Source organism: Gymnoscopelus braueri (assembly GCF_963280865.1).
Source record: "Gymnoscopelus braueri genome assembly, chromosome: 19".
Lineage (NCBI taxonomy): Eukaryota > Metazoa > Chordata > Actinopteri > Myctophiformes > Myctophidae > Gymnoscopelus > Gymnoscopelus braueri.
Window position 1 is genome coordinate 30,514,992 of NC_137621.1, and position 6,251 is coordinate 30,521,242.

Sequence of the window (6,251 nt, forward strand, 5' to 3'; positions counted from 1 at the left end):
TTTTAGTTCAGGCAATGTACTACTGTACAACTAGGACAGTTTTTCACCCGTTACTTCAAGCAACACTTCAGAAGTATGTAACCTCTTGAATACCAGTTTCTAAATCAGCCGGATGAGAGCCCTGCAAGAATGCCATGTCTAGCCGCGGCGTTGTAGAGACAAAGCAGCTCCACATTATCTCTCCCTGACTGCATCCACCTCTGTGCAGACCAGATAGAACAGGGAGGAGAGAGAAAGCCTCGCTGTTGCTCTTGGAAGTCAAACCAAAGTGAGCTTCTCTGCTTTCAGTGCCTCGCTGACTAATCTACCAGACGATGTGCGTTCCTGGCATGTATAAACCAGTAGCTCTGCCAGGACGGCACTTAACCAACCCCCCCCCCCCCCCCCCCCCCCCGCCCCCATTGTCTCCCACTGCCAGCCCACTGACCCCCCCCCCTCACCCCCGTCATGTTTGATCGCAGCTGTGACACAATAGGTGTGAGATAACCTGGAGAAGCAGCTGGTCTCTTTTCGCTGCAGATATCAATGCATAAAAGAATCCCTTAAAACCCTAAGCATGAAAATCCCCTCATAGTAGGCTGGGCAGACCCAGAGGGACCCAGTGGGAGAGAAAGAGAGATGGGGGGGGGGGGGGGAGATTGAACTGTTACTGTAAGCGTAGGTGTAAAAAGCAAGGGGAGGGCCTATTGGCTCAACAGCCTCAACAGGGGCACGGCACCATGGTCTCATGTCTCTCTGCTACTCTCATCAGTTTGAAACGCTGGCCAGTCCACCTGTGCCATGCGATTATGTGCTGATCGCGTGACGGGCGGCAGGAGAAGATGACCTTTGGCTGCGCAGAAGAGGGAAGAAGGAGAGCTTGGAGGCTGGCGTTTGGGCCATCAGGGGTCTCGAGGAGGTTCTGGGGTCTCGACTCAACAGCTATCCCATATCCCATACATCCCATACCGAATGTATAGATGCATCTGTTTGGTTGTGTTCATTCTAGTCTGGCCATAAGAAGCCAATAGGGGAGAGGATTCTGACTGACCAAGACATCGTTCCGTGAACCAGCTCTTTCCCTTTCTCTTATGGGAATAACGAAAACGATGGAGCTTGCACAAAAAACGAATTTCACCCACTGTTTTACACCTGCAAACCTACGATGTGACAATAAAGTTGAGTCTGATTCTCACATCTGGATTTGCACAATCACTTTCCAGTGTCTTGTGACAGATGTAGCAACTAAAAAAACTTGTAAATAATATATTTTGTGTTGTAAGTGTGTTTGTGGGTCAGATTCCTATCTGTAGTGTGTCAGAGGAAACTCTGTGGGAAGGTGGAATCCGAATCCCTGATGCACAATCATCAATGAAATGAAGATATCACTGATAGCATTTGCACATGATCTCATGTCACTAAACTGGGATGAGTGCTAACATGGAAATGTGGGATGGGCGACGGCATGTTATTGGAGTTATCAGACAAGTGGACACACAGTAAATTCCATAGTGTTAATTTAACACTCCGGACTTTGCTGTGTACCTCCCATCACAGATGTTCAGCTAAAATAGGAGCATGACGGAAACAATGGTTACTGGAAAAACCATTACCCCAACGGCCAATGCATTCTTGCTATGGTTAACATCCAGACCTTATAATAACTGTGGATCAGTGAGCTTTGGGAAGTGTGGAATGTAATTACTGAGAGGTGCCTTGATAATTCATTCAGCCTTGCTAACTGAATAGGAAAAACAGTTTGGCTCTGACTGTCTGTCAGCCAAAGTGAATGGGAGTTAGATCCCAGAGTGAATTTAATCTTGAGTGAGGTCCAGGCTGTAGAGATCAACAGTACAGAACCCATTCAAAAAAACTGTCTTCTACTGTTGCCCAGCTTCACCGGGGAAGTTGAGAGTTGGTCACCTTGTAACACCGGATACTGTAATGCGCCGGATATAACATTTCATAATGTAATACCTTTTTACCGTTACAATGACATTGTAATGTAATAAAACCAGATAATATAATTAAAAAACATTAATATGTAATAACATTTTCAGATAACAGATCAATTATCCGGTGTTACATGACTTGCTCAAGGGCACCTTGATTGTACAGTAGGGGCAAATGTAACTCATCCCATTTCCCTGTCTGAACTTTCTCAGACAAATATGTGTATTCCTTGTGTTTTATCTTACTGAAGAAATAATGCTTGATGATCTCTAATGATTTTCACTGCGGACATGTTTATGTGACGTTGTACTGTATCATAAATCACGGTTTCATGCATGTAGTGTAGTGCAGTGGTTCTCAGCCTTTCTATTCCTTGGAGCAGAGGTGGAGACTTGAGACTCCACTTGTACTCGAGTCACACATTTGATGACTTTAGACTTACTTGAGCTAATCAAAAAAAGACTTGGACTTGACTTGGACTTGAAGCCAGTGACTCAGGACTTGACTTGGACTTCAAACCCAATGACTTGTGACTTGACTTGACTTTGGGCTTTTTAAAACCTTTAAAAAGCCCAAATATTTAAATGTTTTAAAAGTGTCGCACGAAACATTAATTCAATTCAAAAATGCACCAAGTTCCGAGGGGGCATCAAAATGATCCAAGCCGATCACCAAAAGCTAATAATCATAAATAAAAGCTATTAATCATAAATGAGTTGATAATCATAGATGAGTTATTTAAATTTAAGATGAATTAATGAATTAAGATGATTACCATGACATGTAAAACAGTTGGGTTATACCCTGTCCTCAAGGACGAAATTAAAAGTACCGTATCAGCACTACGTTCTGTTCTACTGGAAGAAACCTTGTTAAAAAATAAATACAAATTGTGAAAAATGCACATGATTTATTTAAATCTTTACATATTATTAATTGCCATTATGACTTGGACTTTGGACTGTGTTGACTTGGGACTTGAGAGCAAAGCCTTGAGACTCTACTTGGACTTGTAAAATAGGGACTTTGTCCCTCCTCTGCTTGGAGCCCCCCCCTTCTAACATCTGACAAAAGCTGAGACCCCCCCCCAAACACACACACACACACACACACACACACACACACACACACACACACACACACACACACACACACACACACCCCACACACACACACACACACACACACACACACACACACACACACACACACACACACACACACACACACACACACACACACACACACACACACACACACACACACACACACACACACACACACACGCAAGTACTGTACACACTTATGTTTTTTAGACATGATAACCACTTAAGCCTTATATACTTCTCGTACGACGAATAGTTATAAATCAGCCAATCTCCAATTTCTGTATGACAAGCTGGACTGAAATCGAATTGAGAACATGCAGGCAGACAGTGAATGAAAGCAAGTTATGATTTTGTGCAACATTTTGGATTACCTCCAAACAGAAAAGGCCTGAGCCCCCCTGTGAAGTTTGGGCCCAGACCCCAGGTTTGGAACCACTCTGTAGTGGGTCAGTGTCAGCCTGCCCCCTGACTGTACAGCTCTGAGAAGACAGAAGAAGTTATGTTTTAATGGGAGAGTATTGTCATTTAATCACAAATAATAATCCCATTGTTCATTTAAAGGTAGTGTAAGTGATTTGCAAAGTTTCAAATAATTGCAAAATGGGTATATGTTCTGATAGTACTCGTTACTATAGGGTGTCCTGTCCATGTAAGGAGTCTCCATGTCTCTCCAGCTCTTTATAAAACAGAAAATGTATTTTGTAGTTTTTTTTTTTTTTTTTGTAGTTTCATTTCCAATTTTATCCAACCAGGACAGAGAACTCAATCAGGACACAGATTAAACAAGTGAAATTGGAAGTGATGACACTAAGAAATGAGCATGCAAAATTTGAACTGAAAACTATACAAATTAAGCTTAAAAATGGGTACTTTCTCCTGATTGGCTGAGATTTTGACACCTACCGAAAAATGTATTTTCTGTTTATTAAAGAGCTGGAGAGACAGGGAAACATCTGTTACTGAAAAAACACTCTATAGCAATGATTACTATCAGAATATAGTATTTTAACCTTTTAAAAAAATACTTTTTGTTTTAACCAAAAAATATCACTTACCCTACCTTTAACAAATTAAATCCTCTGTACTTGGTAAGCTATTACTTAGTTGATTGGAGTGGGCTTGAATCCTCCCTCGACTCATTTTAGCTCACTTTTCTCATGGTACTAAAAATGAAGACCCCCCTCCCATTCATGAGATAATGTCATCATTCCTCTCAGAATGCAGTGACTGATTTGTCTGGATCCCGTCTTTGTAACATGACCCAACTTCAAATCTACTAAGCCGGAAGTGTTTACACTTTAAACAGAGACTGGAACGTCGGGAAAAGTGACTAAGTGATCCATTGAGACTTGTCCCCGTTCCATAAGTGACCCATACACTCCTCCCTCCTCGCCAGTAAGGTTGCTTTGGCTACGTTACAAAGGCTTTTGGCCATATGGTAGAAGACTTGAGTCCATGGAACTTTCACAGCCCTGGAATATAACTTCTATTTAGGGAATTACTGTAGATGGTGGAAATATAGTTTTATGATGCGAGACATAATTTTGCTCTCCTCAGTGAAGGCAAAGTTGTCCATATAGGAAAAGACAGAGAGGGGTAGATTTCTGTCAACTGAAACTGAACATTGTAGTTCACTGTAGAAGGTTTATCACCCAAGTTCAGTAAATGTACATAATCTTTACATAATATTTGCCTTGGTGGCCGTGTGTGGCCGTGTGCAGGCACATATCGAATCGAATGTACACATAGACACACTGACACACCCAATACTGGTACAGCAAGACCTAGCAGTATGCACAGCACTGCAATAGTGTAGGGGACTGGTTCTCAATGTGGGTTCCAGGGACCACCAGGGGTCCTTGAGGGGATTCCAGGAGGTCCCCAGCTGAATTATTGATAGTTAGGAATCAAATGGACTCTTAACAGGTCTGTAACTCTGACAGTGTACAATTTTTTTTTCCTGTTTGTACACTATTAGAGTTAAATTAACACTGAATATTTTACAGTGCAGATTGGGATCCCAGAGATAGGCTACAGTAAAGATAGTATCAAATCGGGCCTAATGAAAATCAAACAGGTGCTCCTTGAAATTAAAAAAAGATTGAGAATTACTGGCATACTGGTGGTTTTCAATTGTTTCTGGGATCATTTGGACGCATATTTTGGGTTGACCATCAAGTCCGGACCCAAGAAATCGAGAGAGATAATAATATGAAATAATAGTTTATCTTTATACACGATCCTGTCAGAACAACATGCTTCTAACTTTTAAACCTTAAACCTTTTAAGCCTTATTTGCATTAGTTGCCTGCATAGTATGCTTATTTGCCTTAGTTGCCTGCATAGTATGCTTATTTGCCTTAGTTGCCTGCATAGTATGCTTATTTGCATTAGTTGCATGGCGAATCATTGGTGTGGAGTGACCTTTAATGATTCGCCATGCAACTCCTTGCAACATGCAACTACTAACTAACCATTATCCCCAATTGCAGTTGCAAGGAGTTGCATTGGTGCAGTTGATCTTAAAACTGTTTTGCTGCAAGGAGATGCGACTGGTTGCATTGGTGCAGTTTGGCCTTAAAGGCCAAAACCTTTGGCTGAGAAACACATGCTGTATATGTCAAATGATACATGGTACTCTACTTACTAACATTCTACACTGTATAATGTACCTGCTGGGACAGTCAGATGGGTGTGAATATAGGGGCTGATTTCTCCATCTGTTTGTGAGTTCGCACGCACGCACACACACACGCACACGCACACGCACACGCACACGCGCACACACACACCCACACCCTGAGAACTAGACTTTACAGTGCCTCTGTCTAATTTTGTCCTCAACACATTGTTTTATTTGGCAACCTCTATTATATTGTAAGGTCAGCTCAGAGTATGAATGTGTGTGTGTGTGTGTGTGTGTGTGTGTGTGTGTGTGTGTGTGTGTGTGTGTGTGTGTGTGTGTGTGTGTGTGTGTGTGTGTGTGTTTGTCTCCCTCCCTAGTATGGTCTGTCATCATTCATTGATTTGAAAAACAATAAGTCTTCAATGTTGGCAGCTCTTTGACTCTATGTACTGGCTGGGAATGGGACTTCTGTTTGGTATCCAGGCAACCGTTCACAGTAAAATCCTCAGTATGAAAATGGACCCAAATTAACCATAGTTTCCTTGGGTGTGGCCAAAGCAACGCAGACCCAGTGCAAAGCAACC